Genomic DNA, 20,089 nt, shown 5'->3' with positions numbered 1-20,089 from the left:
GATAGCATATTCAAAAGCAGAGACATTACTTTTCCAACAAAGGTCCGTCTAGTCAAGGCTATGGTTTTTCCTGTGGTCATGTATGTATGTGAGAGTTGGACTGTGAAGAAGGCTGAGTGCCGAAGAATTGATGCTTTTGAGCTGTGGTGTTGGAGAAGACTCTTGAGAGTCCCTTGGACTGCAAGGAGATCCAACCAGTCCATTCTGAAGGAGATCAGCCCTGGGTGTTCTTTGGAAGGACTGATGCTAAAGCTGAAACTCCAGTACTTTGGCCACCTCATGCGAAGAGTTGACTCATTGGAAAAGACTCTGATGCTGGGAGGGATTGGGGGCAGGAGGAGAAGGGGATGACAGAGGATGAGATGGCTGGATGGCATCACCGACTCGATGGGCGTGAGTTTGAGTGAACTCCGGGAGTTGGTGATGGACAGGGAGGCCTGGTGTGCTGCGATTCATGGGGTCGCAAAGAATCTGACACGACTTAGTGACTGAACTGAACTGAATCTTTTCTCCTGAGCCACTGACTCCTTGAACCCAGGGTTTGTGTCATTCACTTTTGTGTGAAGTTGAAACGTATTAAATGGCCGATGTCTGACCCTCTTTTGCTGCAGAAACAGCAGTTCCAAGGAAGCTAATCTACTGTCTCCTTACCCCTCAGCACAGCATCAGGCTCTTGGATGAACCCACTGAAGTGATTGCACATTGGCATCTGGTATTTACAAACAGATCCATTTATTGTCTCACTCAAACATCCTTAAGTGTATTTACATTAATATGATTTGCCAGATAATTTATATTCACATTTTGTAAATACAGTCGAGGTGTGTGTATCATTGGACGATTATTGATATGTTTGTGCAGGGTGTAAACAGAGCTTCAGGATGAACCTCATGTTTCCTAGGAGCAGGAAAGCCTCTGGATGTGAGGAAAAAAATCGGCAAACCTCTAATTCTTTCTGGTTTTTGATTTCTTTTTAAAATTGTCAGCTAAAGAGAGTGAGGAGGCTTGAACGAAGGCCAGTGTAATTTTTTCCACCCAAAGCGAGGCTCTGGCTGCCTTGCTGTGAGGCTGGATGCTGACAGCGGTGTTGGACGGACTGACTGTTCAGCAGATGCTTCATTAGGGACCGTCCATCTGTCTGGAGAGCTGACCACATTTCTTCATGAAGCATTGGTCCTTCTTTTTTTTCTTTGATACCGACAGCTATGATGTTAGCCCTGAGTTACTGATCTCTGACCTCAGATTTTCCACAGGCTCAGGTAAGAATTCTCTCTGTCAACACAAGCAAATAATTCAGGTGGTCCATATACAACTGGAAAAAAAAAAAAAAATCAAACCTGCAAACTTGAGAACCTAGATGAAACCTCTCCATTTCAAAGGATGAATGTGGTGAAAGATGAGATGGCCTGCTTTCTCAGGTCACCTCTGGGAGGAAAGCCTGAGAAACAGATACTCACACTTCCCAGGGATGAAGTGATGGGAGCTCGGGGCCTGTCTCTGAGACTTCCCACCTGCCAAGCCTGGGTGGAGTCTGTCATTCCACGGGCCCTTGAAGGAGGTCAGCCTTCTGTAGCATGCAAGAGGAGGGTCAGTGTTTAGGACTAGATGATAATTTAGCTATGAACAGGCATCACATAAGTTTCTTTCTTTCTTTTCTTTCTTTTTTTTTTTTTTTTGCTACAATGTGTGGTGTGTGGGATCTTAGTTCCCTGACCAGGGATTGAACCCAGGCCCTCTGCATTGGAAGTACAGAGTCCTAACCACTGAACCACCAGTAAAGTCCCAGTGGGACTCAGGTCCAGTTGCCCCCAGTGGCAACTGGCTTAATAATGCCTCCTTCAAGGATGCCCTCCCTTCCCTATTTGCTTCTCAATTTCCTTTCCTTGTTTACCTTCTCTTCCCAAATCAAATACTTTCACTCAAATCTTTGTCTCTTCATCTGCTTTCGGAGCCCCAACTAAAATTGCTGGGTAAAGAAAAAAACCAACAGATTTCTTTACTACAGAACTTTTCAGAGTCTTTAACATGCTAATGTACTTTGTGACTATCCAAGAAAGAGATTCAGTCTGCAGAATTTCCCAAATATTGACTATGAAACCATATTCCCTGCCCCCCCTCTCACAGATATCTCTTGAGACCAGTATCTCCAGCAAAATATTTTGGAAGACATTCTCTTCACTTTGCTGATGAGAATGTCATCGGTCTCTGTATTTTACCGAGAAGAGGACTCTCCCAGCAAAGTCCAGGGTTCATCTAATGTGTCACAGTCAACAATGGCAGAATTATACCTGGACTCTAGACTTCATTTTCTCTCTTCACTACACAAGCTTGCGTCTGTGCACCATTCGAGACCAGCATAGCATCAGAATTCTGAGGTCAGACCTTGGACTTGGGAGTTAGGTCTCAGGGTTCCATCACCAGCCAGCTATGCCTATTAACTGATCTAAGCCATCTTCTTTGTCATTCACAATAATCCTTTGTCTTTCCTGCTTCACACATGAAACTGGGGGATTAAATTGGCTAACCTTCTTTTTTTCCCTGTGGTAAAATTTAAAGAACAGAAAACTCACCTTTTTAACAATTTTTAGTTCCAGTGGCATTAAGTATATTCTACAACTGCTATTATCATCCATCTCCAGAACTCTACCATCTTCCCAAAGTGAAGCTCTATGCCCACTGACCTCCATCCCCCACTGCTGTAGCCCCTGGCAACTACCACCATACTTTCTGTCTATGCATTTGACTACTCTATGTACCTCATACAATTGGAATCATGCAGTTTATGTCTTTTTGTGACTGGTGTATTTCACTTAGTGTAATGTTCTGATGGTTTATCCATGTCGTAGCATATTGCAGAACTTCCTAGCTTTGAAAAGCTGAGCAGTACTCCACTGTAAGTACGTACTGTCTTTCATCAGATTTGGGCAGTTCTCAGTCATTATTTCTTCCCATATTTTTCTCTGCCCCTTTCTCTTTTCTTCCTTCAGGAACTCCCACAGTGCGTATATTGATCTGGTTGCTGACATTCCACAGGTTCCTTAGGCTCTGTTCACTTTTTATGTTCCTCAGTTTCGCATCCTCTCTTTAAGTTTGCTGCTTCCTTCTTCTGCCTGCTTAAACCCGCCTTTGAATTACCTCTGCTTGAGTGAAAGACAGTCATGTCCAACTCTTTACAATCCCATGGACTGTGGCCCTTCAGCTTCCTCTGTCCATGGAATTCTCCAGGCAAGAATAGCCATTCCCAGGTAGCCTTTCCCTTCTCCAGGGGATCTTCCCAACCCAGGGATCAAACCCAGGTCTCCTGCATTGTAGTCAGATTGTTTACCATCTGAGCCACCAGATAAGCCCCCAGGTGATTTTTTCAATTATTGTATTATTCAGCTTTGGGATTTCTTTTTGGTTTCTTTTTAGGTTTACTATTTATTTTTTGATATTTCCATTTTATTCTTACATCATTTTCTGAACTTTGAGCATTTTTAAGGTAATTGTTTTAGTTGATTAGTTATCAGGTCTGTCTCAAGAACAATTTCTGTTGATTTTTTTACCTCTTTGAATGGACCATGTATTTGTGTTTCTTTGCATGCATTGTGGGTTTGTTTTTTTTTTTAAACTGGACATTTGAATCTAATAATGAGGTAATTCTAGAAGTCAAATTCTCCCCTTTCTCCAGGCTTTGTTATTGCTTTTTATTATTGCAGGTTGTCTCTGTGGGGAGAAGCAGCCTGAGGTGTAAACTAAAAACCTTCTTACGTCTTTTCTGAGCCTTTTACTGGGTATGTGGAGTTTACTTTCTAATTTTCCTCATATATGCAGTTGTTTTTGAACATCCTACTCTTTAATGGCTGGCTCCCAGAAATGAAGGACATGGGGAAAGAGCCTTGGCCCTTTAAATTCCCTGGTTACTTTAACTGGAGAGGGAGGGGCTTGCAACAGTGGGGGTGGGGAGGTACAACTATGGCTGCCTGTCTCTTACCTGCACCTCTGTGATCAGAAGCAGCAGTCAGTGACCAGAGCACAGAGCACTGATATTCGGAGGACAGGCTCCTTTTTGCCCACCCTGGCTCTAGGAAGTTGTGTCCAAGCTCTGCCAGGAACACATGCACAGCTGCCTGCCTCATGGCTGGGGTTGGCGGATAGGTAGCTGCTACTGCTGCTGAAAACTGAAATTGACTGCAATTAACTGCAATTTACCACCCAAGTCTGCCCCCAGAATTTGCAAGCCTTCAATAGACTCCAGAGCTCCAAATTAGTTATATCAGACAGATTCTGCCAGTGCTGTTGTTGTCTAGGTGAAGAGAAATATTCCTGGTGCTTCTTTTTTTTTTTTAATTTGATTAAAAAAAATTGAAATATAGTTAATTTACAACGTTGCGTTAGTTTCAAGTGTACAGCAAGATGATTCAGATATCTATCGATCTATATAAAAGAATCTAAAAAAGAATCTGTATGTTCTTTTTTCAGATTATTTTCTCCTGATGCCTCTTTGTCATCATTCAGTCGCTAAGTTGTGCCCCACTCTGTGACCTCATGCACTGCAGCACGCCAGGCTTCCTTATTCTTCACTATCTCCCGGAGTTTGTTCAAACTTATGTCCATTGAGTCAGTGATGTCATCCAACCATCTCATCCTCTGCCACCCTCTCCTGCTCTCAATCTTTTCCAGCATCAGGATCTTTTCCAATGAGTTAGTTCTTCATATCAGGTGCCTCTTATCTCTCCATTTCCCCCAAATCCTCTATGTTTAATTTTTTGAGAAACTACAGAATGTTTTTCATAGAAGCCATACCATTTTAAATTCCTGACAGCAAAGTGCAAGAGTTCCAGTTTCTCCACATCCTTCCAAGTATTTGTTATTTTCTGTTTTTTTTTTTTTTTTAAATAACATACCCTCTAACATATATGAAATGGTGTCTCACTGTGGTTTGATTTGCATTTTCCTAACGATTGGTGATAACTGTTCAAGTTTTAACCCATTTAAAAATTTTTGTTGTTACTGCTGTTGAGCTGTAGGAGTTGTTTACATACGCTGGGTAGTAACCTGATTTATCTTTCTTAAAGGTTCCTCTCTGTTTTAACCTTCAGGCATTTTAAAATCACACCTACTCTTAATTCAATAAACCTTATGCTCAATCATATTGGAGAAGGAAATGGCAACCCACTCCAGTGTTCTTGCCTGGAGAATCCCAGGGACGGCAGAACCTGGTGGGCTGCCGTCTCTGGGGTCGCACAGAGTCGGACACGACTGAAGCGACTTAGCAGCAGCAGCAGTGTGCTCAATCACAGACACCCGAGAACCTGGCTACTCAAAATGTGGTCCTGGACTGGCGGCATTGGCATCCCCAGGGAACCTGGTTTTGGGAGGGTAACAGGCAGAAAGGCCAGGGGTCTCCAAACAGAGGAAATAGCCTGCAAGCGTCAGACATTTTTCTCTCTCTTAAGCGGCAGGAGGAAACAAGCTAGTGATATTTTTTTCCTTCTCTATACAAATTTAAAAAGAGGTTTCTCTTAAAATACTGTGTTGCCATAATGACACCTGGTTTCACCTGAAGTTAACTATTCTCAAACCTAGAGATAACCAATGCATTTCTCTCATGGAAATGTTTGTCTTAAGCTATGCTAATGTGCTATGCATTTACCCCAGACTCTGTCTTCAAGTCGGTTCCGCCTCTTGGCTCAGAACCTACTTGACAAACCAGCATGTTATACTCAGATATTGTTCCCCTAATCTATGTAAATAAAACTATTTATATGGTGATCTGCCCTTCTTCAAGATTCAAGTTAATCATTTTATGGCCCAGGATAAACCATTTGATGCCAAGATTATCCCAAAATGCATGAGGGAAAATGCAAGATTATCCCAAAATGGGTGAGGGGCCTGGTGCCATTCTGAGTTTTAAGACATTCCTTTCTTTTATTAACAGACTGCTAGTGACTATATAACATCCAGCTGAAGACTTGCAGGGGGTACTCTTTCTGCTCCCTTCTGATGCCCATGTCGGAAGCTTTCTCTATCTCCTTTATACTTTAATAAAGCTTTATTACACAAAGCTCTGAGCGATCAAGCCTCGTCTCTGGCCCCAGATTGAATTCTTCTCATCCGGGGGCCAAGAATCCCAGCGTCTTTGTGTGATTCAACAACAACCTTTCAGTTTCTTTCTGACCGCACAGTCTGGCTTGTGGGATCTTAGCTCCCTGACCAGGGACTGAGCCCAGGCCCTCAGCAGTGAGAGTGCAGAGTCCAACTATTGGACTGCTAGGGAATTCCCTGGGAACAGCTACAAAGGCAAAATCCTGGGTCTTGCTCCACATCTGAGTTGGAATCTGCATGTGAACAACGTCCCTGGGTGATTTATACATTAAATCTTGAGGAATACTGCTCCAGAACACAATGTGGCTGTGTAAGGTGGAAGATGAACCAGGCATTCATATGTTTCCGTTTTTGATTCCAGAATGACCTCATGCCAGCATTCTTGCTCTTTCTGCTATTAAAAAGCAAGACTAAGCCATGCATTTCTGATAGCAAGGTCACGAGTATGTGACACTTCTTAACCCTGACACACGGAGATGAATGTTTTTCTCCAGGGTTGAATCAGATCAATCCATATTCTACATCTTTTTCTATATATTCCCTTTCTTTCCCCTTCTCCCTGCTCCAAAAATAAATGTAGCCAGTGGCTGTACCTTCTGTTTCTTTCCAGAAAAAAAATAAAGGAACAGATTCCCACATTGGTTTTCAAAGGCCCATCTGACATCATGTTTTATTTCCTAGCTGCTCCTTATAAATTGCTTGTAGGCAATTCTCTTCTTAACCTCTAACTGGGGCTCTGTGTGGCAGAGGTGGTTGTTATCTCAGCCAGCCATCAATCCATCCCCTCTCCCAGGGGACTGTATGCCTTTAATGAGAGCACTCCCTAAGCGTCCACTTCTGAGCTGCTAGGGAGGGTGCAGTTGCTAAGGGCGAGACCTTTGGCACAATGAACCTTTGAGTCAATGAGACTCTTTTCTGACACCTGAATCCTACACATTTCATCTGACACATTTCAGTAGCCTTGAAAGATATCTTTGGCTCAGGTAGATTTCTGGGAAATGACAATAATGAACATGGTACCCATCTTAATAGACACATTCACCTTGAACATGGGCGGGCAGCCTTCTGTGTTCCCTCATGGTGAATCTTGCTTTTAATGGCTTACTAAACTTCCACTTTTTCCATCTAAGTTGCTTTTTTCAAGTGATGTGAGCTTTGTCTTTCTTTTTGCAGATTTCCCTGGTGGCTCAGTTGGTAAAGTCTGCCTGCAATGCAGGAGACCTGGGTTCAATCCTGGAAGATCCCCTGGAGAAGGACATGCATGGCAACCCACTCCAGTATTCTTGCCTGGAGAATCCCATGGACAGAGGAGCCTGGCGGGCTACAGTCCATGGGGTCACTAGAGTTGGACATGACTGAGCGGCCAGACCTACCTATCACATGGAGCACACAGGTAGAAGGGACTTGAACACAGGCTCAGCAGCTGTGGCCCACGGGCGTGGTTGCCCCAGGGCATGTGGGATCTTCCCGACCAGAGATCAAACCCATGTCCCCTGCATTGGCAGGTGGATTCTTATCACTCAACTACCAGGGAAGTTCGAGGTTATTTTTTAGTCTCTTATAGTTTCGTTGTACTTTGTTGCTTGAGGAGATGTTTGTCTAGGTGCAGGCACTGCAGCAAAGGGTCCCAGGTCCCAACCCATCTCAGAAGGACGTGGGAGGGAGGCATTTCAATCTAAACTGATACTTGCTGCTACTGCTGCTAAGTCGCTTCAGTCGTGTCCGACTCTGTGTGACCCCATAGACGGCAGCCCACCAGGCTCCTCTGTCCCTGGGATTCTCCAGGCAAGAACACTGGAGTGGGCTGCCATTTCCTTCTCCAATGCATGAAAGTGGAAAGTGGAAAGTGAAAGTGAAGTCACCCAGTCGTGTCCGACTCTCAGCGACCCCATGGACTGCAGCCTACCAGGCTCCTCCATCCATGGGATTTTCCAGGCAAGAGTACTGGAGTAGGGTGCCATCGCCTTCTCCGAAACTGATACTTATTGTTATGCAAAAACCTCAGCCTGTTCCCATGTGACACCTCTCCTGACGTGGCTGTAGGCAGGGACTTCTTGGGGGAATGACGGACGGTGTAGGCAGCAGATGCTGTGTTTTACAGGCCAGCATCCATTCTCCTCCCTTTGATTAGTCTAAACCCATCACAGTGACCCCATTCCCCCACTAGTGATTGGCTCTGGCGCATGAGGAAACGAGGCCTGCGGGGACGTCTGGGGTAATGTGGGGGCGGGAACATTCTGGGAGAGGCTTCCCTGTTCTCTGGAAAGATGGGATTTCTCCTTGTTCTACAGAAAGACGGCTCCACTTTTTCCCCTTGAACCCATCACGTCTGGAGAAGATGCCGGGAAGTCCTGTCGAAGCCTGAGGAGGAGGCGGCCCGAGGACAGCAGAGCAGAGGGATGGGCCTTGACGTTGCGGAGCTGCTACTTCAGCAAACCGAGACCCTGACCTGTGTTTTCTCTGTTTTGTGAGACAGTAAATATCCCCATTGTCTAAGTCAGCTGCTGTCAGGAGTTTTGTTTCCTGTAGCCAAGAGCATTTTGATGAATACAAAGGAAAAATATGGACAGTGTTCCAGTATTTCAGTGTTTGGGTGGGTTTTTTTTTTTTTTTTTTTAGTTTGCAATGTTTTAAGTTCAAGGCACGAAACAGATGCATATTCCAAGGTGTACAGAGACATCCCAGTGCGGAACATAAATTAAATATAACTTTTAATCTGCATTCATTGGAAGGACTGATGCTGAAGCTGAAGCTTTAATACTCTGGCCACCTGATGCGAAGAGCTGGCTCATTTGAAAAGACCCTGATGCTCGGAAAGATGGAGGGCAGGAGGAGAAGGGGATGACAGAGGATGAGATGGTTGGATGGCATCACTGTCTCAGTAGACATGAGTTTGAGCAGACTCTGGGAGTTGGTGATGGACAGGGAGGCCTGGGGTGCCGCAGTCCATGGGGCCACAAAGAGGCTGAGCGACTGAGCAACAACAACATTTAAACTACCAATGCCAGGACTTTTCTGCGCTAACACAGATAATTGAGAGCTGGCTATTTTATTTTCACTGAAGTATGCACCTTTTAGGATGTAGAGGGGGCCCTCTGGGTCCAGGCTCTCCTGTCCCAGCCTGTTCCCTTTGAACCTGACTGTGGGCCCTCCCAGGCACAGCTCTAACCAGACCTAAGGATCACAATATTCACAGTGTATGTTTCAATTCCATTAGTTTGGGGGCAGAATAAGATTGATTTATAAAAGGAAGTTTTAAAATTACATTTAAATTTTAAATTACATTTAAGCTAACATTTAAAATTAAAAGTTAGTTATTTTCTGAAGAGTTGGTTCGTACATATGGTACACAATTCAAAGGCGGAGAAAAAAGTCTCCCCCTCACCCCAGGCTCCAGCTCCCCAGTTCCCCTTTCATCAGCAATCACTGTTACCGTTTATGAGAGGAAACCTGTCTCCCTAATCCTCTCAGGTCTCAGTTCAGCTCAGGACAGGAGCCCTGCTGATACAAAGGGTATTCTGGAAAGTTGGATAGAAACCTAGACTCACCTAGATTGTGCTCTGGTCCTGATCTTGCGAGAACAGCTGGGCCTCTGACCTTGGTTATGTCATCGGGGCTTCTTTTATAGAATGGGGGTAATCATGCTGATTCTTTTCTTCTGAGGAGCTTAATTAAACTTCAGCCCAGCTATAATAGTCAAAGTTCTCTGGAAAGATAAAAAGGCAACAACAGTGGAATGCAGACAAATGAAAGTAATTTAACCCCTTGGGGGATACACAGTTTTCTCTCACCTATTAAAAATTCTGCTTAACGCTTCCGTAATTTCTGCCTGAAACAAACTATAAATGTAAAGGAACTCCTCTGGTGCTCCAGTGGCTGGGACTCTGAGCTCCCAATGCAGGAGGCCTGGGGTTTGATATCTGGTCAGAGAACTAGATCCCACAGGCAACTAGAAGATCTGCATGCTGCAGCTGGGATCTGGCGCAGCCAAATAAATAAGTATAAATATGAAAAAAAAATTGAATGTAATATAATGTAAAAGTAAAGGATAATGAAACCTATCATCAGCAGGTTCTAACTAGATGGCGTCCGTCAGTCCTTTGGACCCCTCTGAGATACAGGAACCTTTAGGACTTGGGTAGGTTTTCATCGTTTTTGTCTTTTTTTTGCGGTCTAGGCATTGAGTACTTTGTGCTGGCACCTCACTGCAGGGAGAAAAGGATGTTAGCGCAGGGCAGGGTTTATGCAGTTTCTGGGAGGTGGCCGTGCCCCGGTGCAGCATGGTGGGTGGCGGGTTCCTCCAGTGTGGGTCCGAGTCTTGAGAGTCCCCTCCGCGTGTGTGTACAGTGCTGTCTGTGCCTGGCGATGAGCAGGTGACCTCGGGGACAGGGCGGTGGCCCCAGGACTCCACATGCGGGTCTTAATCGGGGAACCATTGCTTGAGAGGAATTACAACCGGCTTCCCTGGTGTCTCGGACGGTAAAGAATCTGTCCGCAATGCGGGAGACCCCGGTTCGATTCCTGGGTCAAGAAGATCCCCTGGAGGAGGGATAGGCTACCTACTCCAGTATTGGGCCTGGGAAATCCCATGGGCAGAGGAGCCAGGCGGGCCACAGTCTTTGGGGTTGCAAAGAGTCGGATACGACTGAGCGACTAACACTTTTCTGTTGAAAAGTGCAGGCGTTGAGCTGCAGGGAGGGCTGAAGAGGGGGTCACCCGGGGCTCCAGGGCTTTGCCGGGTGGGGGAAATGCGGGTTGACGTGTAGGGAAAAAGCCAGCATTGTGAGGAGCCGGCCGGCGGCTGCTGCGGGAGGCCCACGGCTGGAATGTGGGCCGCTCGGAGAGGTGCGCTGTGTTTACCCTGGCAGCCGCCTGGCAGAGCTGTGCTGAGCCCGGGCCTTGGGACTTCCCGGTATGAAAGGATGCTTCACCCCTGCGCAGGGTTCCTCATCGACCTCCGGGCCTCTGAGGTTCATCTGTTTAGACTTGGGGCCCGACGGAGACACTGTGTCTTTGTGGACGGCTGCCGTGGCCGAGAGAGGCTGATTCTTTTCAATTTCATTTTATTTTTCTGAAATCTCTGGCTACTGCCCCAGGATTGGGCCAAGGTTTTGTGGTCGCCATGGCAACGGCGCCTTCTCCTACCTGAGAAGGATTCCTTTTTCTCAGGAGGCCTGCGGTGCCTGCAATCCCCACCCCCAGCCCAGGTCGCTGTGGTTGCAGGCGGTCATTTCTGGAACGTTGCGGGTGGGGTGTGCCGCGGTGCCGGTGGACAGTGTCCTTCCTGTCGCTGCTCGCTGTCCCCTGCCCAGGTCCAAGCTGAACGCAGTCTTTGTGAATTTTGCAAAATGAGACTCTGGCAGTTTACCTCCCTGCTTTTTACATCTGTCCTTTTCCAGTTTAAGTCAGTAAACTCTGAAGCAGCGTGGCACAGGGCTTAGTGTATGTGCCACCAAAGGGGGCACTGGCATAGCGGTTAGGCTCAGGCTTCCAGAGTCAGGGTTTTGTGCTTGGATTGCAGCTTCAACGTTTTCACTAAGTAGATGCCCTCAAGTAAGGTTCTGAAAAGACCCTGATGCGGGGAAAGTTTGAGGGCAGGAGAAGGAGGTGACAGAGGATGAGATGGTTGGATGGCATCATCATCTCAATGGACATGAGTTTGAGCAAAGTCCGGAGGATAGTGAAGGACAGGGAAGCCTGGCGTGCTGCAGTCCATGGGGTTGCCAAGAGTCGGACAGGACTGAGCGAGTGAACAACAACAAAATGTTCTGAGTCCTCTGTTTTCTTACCTCTAAAATGGGGATAATAATTGTACTTTCCTCACAGGGCTTCAGCGAAGATCAATTGGGATTGTGTGTGCAAAGGTTTTGGCACAGTGTCTGGACTGCAGTAAGAAATAAGCTCTCCATTGTTATTATTATGTGTTAGAAGCTGTGCTAGGTCTTTCAGGCTGAAACAACACAAAGGCAGCCGGTAGAAACAGGTACCTTCGGCCACACGCCTTGCCTGATCGAGTCTCGGGGCGGCCATACACATACATACCCGGATCCATCCACACTTGCCTTGGTTTCTAACCCGTTTCTAGTAGCTGGATCATCAGTTGCTCTTCCTCTGTTTATTGATGGGAAAAAAAAAAAAAAGCACAACCTGAAAGTTGAGAGTTATGTTTTATTCGGTGGACAACTCTGAGGACTTAAGCCTGGGACGTGGCATCTCAGATAACACTGAGAATCTCTTCCAAGAGGAAGAGGGGCGGGAGGGGGGTGGTGACGGGAAGCCAGGATATATAGGCCTTTTTGCAAAAACACCAAGAGGTCAGAACATCAAAAGATTGCTTTTAATTAAAGAAAACCAGATATCTCAAGTTAAGGAATTGAGCGCTTTTCTATGAATATGGGAAGACCTGAGAGTCTGGGCCGGCTGAAGTCATTCTTTTGGCACGCACCTCAGCTGTCAGGGCCAGTACCCCGAGTGTCCTCAGGGCTCACTGTCAGGGGCGGCTGCAGCGGCTGCTGCTGGATGGGCTTGACAGCGGGCAGCCCGTTTGTCTCGTCCTGAGTTCCCTCAGGGCTTACCATCAGGGAGGCTGTAATGTAATGGCCTGATGGCTGCAACATCCTTTGTTTACTGGCGTGGCGGGCAGTATTTCAGTTCTCCTGTTCTTGGAGTCCAGCGTCTACATGCATCCATCCTGGCTGCCCCTGACCTTAGGGAACTGTGGCTCTTTCCAGGATCCATCCCACACCTTTTTGTTTTCTTTTTCTGATTCAGATTCACTGTTGGCAAGAGAGGCCTCCACAGCTGAGTTTCTCTTGCTCGTGCAGTTGGACTTACCTCTAAATAAGGCTCTTGCTTTGGGCGGATGTGGCCAGCTCAGCACCTCTCGGCACAAGTCTTGTTGACTTTCTCTCATTGCACCACCTGTTCCCAGAGGGCATGACAGAGGCCCTCACACCGGTGCGTCTGCTGTCTCAGCGCAGAGCCACCCAGCTCAGGAGCTGCCCCATTCCCACCTGGACACTGAGCTCATCCCAGACCAAGGCAAACCCGTCTTGGACCTAGGTCCTGGCTCCTTCTTGTGCAATGCCGTTTCTCATGCAGTTTGTGGGCATTTACAGCGCTCCCATCCTTCCCCACACAAAAGGCTGCCTTCGATTCAACCTGGGTGAGAACCAGATCTCATTTGACAGACACCTGATGGACTGGGTAGGGAGATGGAGCCAAACCCAGCAGCAGAAACACAGTCCTCTACTAAGCCCCAAAGTTCATGCAAATAGCAGTACAACAATCTGCTATCATTTATACTCTAGTATCTTATATAGTGAAGTCGTTCAGTTGTGTCTGACTCTTTGCGACCCGTGCACTGTATCCTACTAGGCTCCTCCATCCATGGGATGGTCCAGGCAAGAATACTGGAGTGGGTTGCCATTTCCTTCTCCATGGGATCTTCCCCACTCAGGGATCAAACCCGGGTCTCCTGCATTTCAGGCAAACTGAGCCAGAGGGTCTTTGTTGCTGCATGGGCTTTTCTCTAGTTGCAATGAGTGGGGGCTACTCCCTTGTGGCGGCTTCTCTTGTGAAACGCAGGCTCCAGAGTGAGTGGGCTTCAGTAATTGCTGCAGGTGGGCTCAGCAGTTGCAGCTCCTAGGTTCTAGAGTACAGCCTCAGTAGTTGTGGTCCACAGGCTTAGTTGCTCTGGGGCATGCAGGATCCTCCTGGATCAGGGATTGAACCCACGTCTCCTGCATTGGCAGGCAGATTCTTTACCACTGAGCCACTCAGCAAATCCTGAAAGACGATGCTGTGAAAGTGCTGCACTCAATATGCCAGCAAATTTGGAAAACTCAGCAGTGGCCACAGGACTGGAAAAGGTCAGTTTTCATTCCAATGTAAAAGAAAGGCAATGCCAAAGAATGCTCAAACTACCGCACAATTGCACTCATCTCACATGCTAGCAAAGTAATGCTCGAAATTCTCCAAGCTAGGCTTCAGCAATATGTGAACTCTGAACTTCCTGATTTTCAAGCTGGTTTTAGAAAAGGCAGAGGAACCAGAGATCAAATTGCCAACATCCGCTGGATCATGGAAAAAGCAAGAGAGTTCCAGAAAAACATCTATTTCTGCTTTATTGACTATGCCAAAGCCTTTGACTGTGTGGATCACAATAAACTGTGGAAAATTCTTCAAGAGATGGGCATACCAGACCACCTGACCTGCCTCTTGAGAAATTTGTATGCAGGTCAGGAAGCAACAGTTAGAAGTGGACATGGAACAACAGACTGTTTCCAAATAGGAAAAGGAGTATGTCAAGGCTGTATATTGTCACCCTGCTTATTGAAGTTATATGCAGAGTACATCATGAGACACGCTGGACTGGAAGAAACACAAGCTGGAATCAAGATTGCCAGGAGAAATATCAATAACCTCAGACAGGCAGATGACACCACCCTTATGGCAGAAAGTGAAGAGGAACTCAAAAGCCTCTTGATGAAAGTGAAAGAGGAGATTGAAAAAGTTGGCTTAAAGCTCAACATTCAGAAAACGAAGATCATGGCATCCAGTCCCATCACTTCATGGGATATAGATGGGGAAACAGTGGAAACAGTGTCAGACTTTATTATTTTGGGCTCCAAAATCACTGCAGATGGTGACTGCAGCCATGAAATTAAAAGATGCTTACTCCTTGGAAGAAAAGTTATGACCAACCTAGATAGCATGTTCAAAAGCAGAGACATTACTTTGCCAACAAAGGTTCGTCCAGTCAAGGCTATGCTTTTTCCTGTGGTCATGTATGGATGTGAGAGTTGGACTGTGAAGAAGGCTGAGCGCTGAAGAATTGATGCTTTTGAACTGTGGTGTTGGAGAAGACTCTTGAGAGTCCCTTGGACTCCAAGGAGATCCAACCAGTCCATCCTAAAGGAGATCAGCCCTTGGATTTCTTTGGAAGGAATGATGCTGAAGCTGAAACTCCAGTCCTTTGGCCACCTCATGCGAAGAGTTGACTCATTGGAAAAGACTCTGATGCTGGGAGGGATTGGGGGCAGGAGGAGAAGGGGATGACAGAGGATGAGATGGCTGGATGGCATCACTGACTCGATGGACGTGAGTCTGAGTGAACTCCGGGAGTTGGTGAAGGACAGGGAGGCCTGGCGTGCTGCGATTCATGGGGTTGCAAAGAGTCGGACATGACTGAGCGACTGATCTTGATCTTGATCTTGAGCCAGAGGGCTTCCTAGATGGCGCTAGTGGTAAAGAACCTGCCTGCCAAGGAAGGAGAGTTAATTGATGTGGGTTCAATCCCTCGGTCGGGAAGATTCCCTGGAGGACAGCATGGCAATCCACTCCAATATTCTGGCCTGAAGAACCCCACGGGCAGAGGAGCTTGGCAAGCTACAGTCCATAGGGTCGGAAAGAGTCAGATATGACTGAAGCAACTTAGCACGCATGTATACCTTATATAGATCTATGTTTAGAAATTAGGTGAGCCGCTAGTCACGTGTAGCTATTAAGTGCTTGAAATGTGGCTGGTCTGAAGAGTGCTTTACATATAAAATATGCACTGTATCCTGAAGACAGTACAAAAAGGAAGTGATATAATTCATATTTTCATATTGACTACACATTGAGATAATATTTTGGATATATTGGGTTAAATAAAATATATTGTTGAATTAACTTCACCTGTTTCTTTTTACTTTTTTTAATATGCCTGATGGAAAAATTCAAATTACAAGTGTCTCCCATGTGTGACTTACATTAGTTTCCTACTGGGCAGAGCTGTTCTAGATTGTTGCTTCTCTGCAATAAGTTAAGGATTAAGGAAAATATATTTCACTCTAGGTATTTGAGTCAGAGAGGGATTTGACACAGGGAATTAGGAGCTTACAAAGCTAAGACTGGAGGAATAAAAATCAACAGCAGGGAAGTGGATGTGGGGGATGGGTTTTCTTGGTTTTCAGATTTATTGCCGACTTTCAGAGAATCAGGGGGTACCGCTTAGGGCAAAGACCAGAAAGCTGCAAGAAAATGCTAACGGTCCCAGCTGCCCCACAACACCCAGGTAGGTGGTTGCTAAGAGCTTCACTGGTTTCTGCAAAAACTCACATCTGACAAAACCCATGTGTCCACTCTGGAGAAAGGAGACTAGGTCCTCTTGCCTCCCTTCTGCCTCCCAAATCTCATACAAACACACGTTGTTGGCAGAATTCACATTGCATCCAGGAGCCCATATGCCATGGAGTTCCCAACCTCCCAACCCTGTAATACACCGGAGAACCAGAAAGAAGTGAATACAGATTTCTCAAAATAAACAGACAAAAAACAAAACAGCCTCATTCTCCAAGTGGCACCCTTGACCACCTCTGCACTGAAGTCAGGTGGCCTCCTGAAGGCACTGCCCAGCAACTTCTATGTCGACCTGAGCCAGGACCAAGACCAGCCCTTCCGGGTTGACAGTGAAGAACAGGAAAAATTACTGAGGAAAAACTGCACGTTGTATGTAAGGAATCTTTCCTTTCACACAGCCGAAGAACAAACCTACGAGCTCTTCAGCAAAAGTGGTGGCATAAAGAAAATCATCTTGGGCCTGGATAAAATGAAGAAGACAGCATGTGGGTTCTGCTTTGTGCGATACGATTCAAGAGCAGTTGCAGAAAATGCCACGCAGTACATTAATGGAACTTACTTGGTTGATCGATCACTAGCACAGACTGGGATGCAGGCTTTAAGGAGGGCAGGCAGTATGACCGTGGGAGTTCTGGGAGCCAGGAACGAGATGAGTAGCCTTAGGACTATGATGCTGGGAGGGGCGGCTATGGAAAACCAGCCCCAAACCAGTGGGTGGTGAGAACTCCATCATAAAAACTTGTACTCCTTTGGTCTGTTGAATTTGACCTGTGTTACCCAGGATCTGCACGTCTGCCCATTTTTCACCAAGCTTTAATCAATGTCTCTACTGAGCCAGAAGCCCCTTCTTGGTTTTCCTCTGAAAAATTATTAAAGAACAGGATCCAAAAGAAAGAAAAACAGCCTCCTATTCAGCACAATACTTTAGGAGACTCATGTTCGCTGTGTTGGGGTCCAGCATGGTGCCTGGCGCAAAATAGCTGTTCAATAAACATTGAAAAAATTGTGTTTGTGTTACAATTTTGCTATTGTAGATAATGCTGCAATGGACATTCACATGTATAACTCTTCCTATTGTGGTTTTTTTTAAATTAATTAATTCGGTTTTGGCTGCACTGGGTCTTCATCGCTGCGTGGGGGCCTTTCCCTAGCTGCAGCGAGCAGGGGCTGCCTTCCAGGGTGGCACGCACGCGTCTTCTCTTGCTGTGGAGCACAGGCTCAGTAGACTCGAGGCACGTGGGATCTTCCCAGACCAGGGATTGAACCTGTGTCCCCAGGATTGGCAGGTGAACTGGACAACCAGGGAAGCCCTCTTCCTGCTTTTATTGATGTATTGCTATGATATATTTTCTAAGGATAGACATTCAGGAGTGGCCTTGCTGAGAATTGTTTAGTTTTGTCATTTTGCTTTCCAAAATTTGCACCAATCTAGTGATATACATATTATATGCCCAATAATGCTATAAGGAGGGTGGCTTTTTATGGCAATGTCACCAACCTAGTGTGTTGATATTTTTTGCAGATATTTGCTCTAATTAGGATGTATAATGTGTTGCTAATTTTCCTTGGCTTGGATACTGGTGAGACAGGTAGCAAAAAGGTTACGGATGGGGCTGACTTGGATGCAGGTCAAGATTTCTCTCATCATTGAAAGACTCTAGCTGCCAAGAACTTAGCCCAATTTAAGTCTTTCCCACTGTTTTATGTGTCCTCCCTTTAAGATTAACTAAAAAAAAGTGGCAAACTTTGAATCATTGAATTCTTCCCTTCTCCCAGTGAGAGTTAAGGATAATTACACAGACACTTAATGTTTGTCTCAGAGAAGGAAATATTAAATGGTACTAGCTAAATGAGGCTTTTATTTTCTTTCCTGCATCTTGCTGTGTTTCATGATGGAGACCCACATGATGATGGCTTATGTGTTTATGAATTACATTCTAAGAACAAATACACTCCTTATTTCTCAGTAAGGGGAAGATGATCTGAAAGATACAAAGATGATACAGAATTGGACCAGAGAAGGGTTTGGGGTTCCTTACTGGTAAAGGGAGATAAGTAACAGATGATATCTCATAGGGTTATCTGGTGGATCAAACAATTTAATCCACAGAAAGTGTTTTCAGTGTGCCTGACACACAGCAAGTGCTGGGTAGGTGGTGCCTGTTTTTGGAACATGTGAGGCAATGCATGTTCCTTAGCCTGAGCCCTAATCCTTTCAGCCCTTTTGCATCTTTTTTTTTTTTTTTTTTATAAAGTCAGTAGCCAAATGAAGAGCCTGTTGGCCCTTAGCTGGGAAATGCAATTATCTGTAAAAGACCTGTGGCCGTTTTAGGATTTATGAGCAGTAACACATGTGCAAGGTACCTAGAATTACAATGTGTTGAGTCAAAGAATGGCTGAGCTGGCAAGAGTTTTTGACACCTTTTGTGAAATCATTTTATAGTTGAAGTAACGGAGGCCCATGAAAGTGAAGTGAAAGACCCAGGATATTTTAGCCCGTCAAGAGCAGACCTCAGAGTAGGAGCTCAGTGTTCAGATGTGCAGACAGTAGCTTGCCTGTTCCTCGAGGGCACCATACCCAACACGAGGCCAATGACACGAGTGTGAGCCAGTGCGGGGTGGAGAAGGGACGTTGTCCCTGGCATTTTCCTTCCCCCAGATGGGGAGAGAGGCTGTTTGCTAGAGATCCAGTTTCCTTGAAACAGTGATTCCCAGTTAAAAAAAAAAAAAAAAATTGAACTATAATTGATTTATAATGTTTTAGGCGTACAGCAGACTGATTCAGTTATACATACATATTTTTTTCAGATTTTTTTCCATTATAGGTTATTACAAGATATTGAATATAGTTCTCTGTGCTACACAGTAGAACTTTGTTTTCTATCTGTTATGTAAGTGTGTATCTGTTAATCGTAAATTCTCAACTTATTCCTCTTCCCTCTGCCCCTCTTTGGTAATCGTAAGTTTGTGTCCCATGTCTGTGAATGTATCTCTGTTTGTAAATAAGCCCATGTGTGTCATATTTCAGACCCCACATACAAGTGATACCAGAGGATATTTGTCTCTTTCTGTTGGATCCACTTAGTATGATAGTCTCTAGGTCCATCCCTATTGCTGTGCATGGCATTGTTTAATTGTCTTTATGGCTGAGTAGTATTCCATTGTACAAATATGCCACATCTTCTTTATCTATTTATCTGTCAGTGGACATTCAGGCTGCCTCCACGTTAGCTACTGTAAATAGTGCTTCTCTGAAAATTAGGGTCACGTATCTTTTTGATTTAGAGTTTTCATCTTTTTCTTTTTTGGATATATGCCCAGGAGTGGAATTACTGAATTGTACGGTAACTCTATTTTTATTTTTTAATTTTATTTACCCATTTACTTATTTATTTATTTTTATTATTTTGGCTCCTCTGGGTCTTCATGGCTGTGCATGGGCCTTCTCTGGTCGCAGTGAGAGGGGCTGCTCCTGGCTGGGGTGCTGGGCTCCTCCTGTCACGGGGTGCAGGCTCCAGGATGCACAGGCTCAGCAGTCATGGTGCACGGGCTGCTGCCTCTCGGCATGTGCAATCTTCCCAGGGCAGGGATCAAACCCATGTCCCTGGCGTGGGTGGGCGGATTCTTAACCACTGGACCACCTAGGAAGTTCTTTTTTAATTTTATTAAAATAATTTTTTTTTATCACATCATGCTGCTTGTGGGATCTTAGTTACCTCACCAGCAACTGAATCCCTGACCCCTGCAGTGAAAGCTCAGTGTCCTAACCACTGCACTACCAGAGAATTCCCTGTTTTTATTTTCTTTTTTTAGGGAGTAGAGATTCCCAATCTTTTTGAGAGTGAGGAATACTTTCTATTAATAACATCAATAAGTT

General features: G+C 45.5%; 1 non-coding gene and 1 pseudogene across 1 annotated transcript; one reads left to right on the top strand and one right to left on the bottom strand.

Moving 5' to 3' along the window:
• Positions 1-1,705: 1,705 nt before the first annotated feature.
• TRNAG-UCC (transfer RNA glycine (anticodon UCC)) lies at positions 1,706-1,778 on the bottom strand. Its single transcript has one exon. It is a non-coding gene; the product is annotated as a tRNA-Gly (tRNA).
• An 11,392-nt stretch (positions 1,779-13,170) lies between these two features.
• On the top strand, positions 13,171-16,947 carry LOC102283420 (nuclear cap-binding protein subunit 2 pseudogene; annotated as a pseudogene).
• Positions 16,948-20,089: the final 3,142 nt, after the last annotated feature.

Source organism: Bos mutus, chromosome 12 (assembly GCF_027580195.1).
Source record: "Bos mutus isolate GX-2022 chromosome 12, NWIPB_WYAK_1.1, whole genome shotgun sequence".
Lineage (NCBI taxonomy): Eukaryota > Metazoa > Chordata > Mammalia > Artiodactyla > Bovidae > Bos > Bos mutus.
Note: the sequence above shows the minus strand (reverse complement) of the source record. Positions and strands in the feature narration are given on the sequence as shown.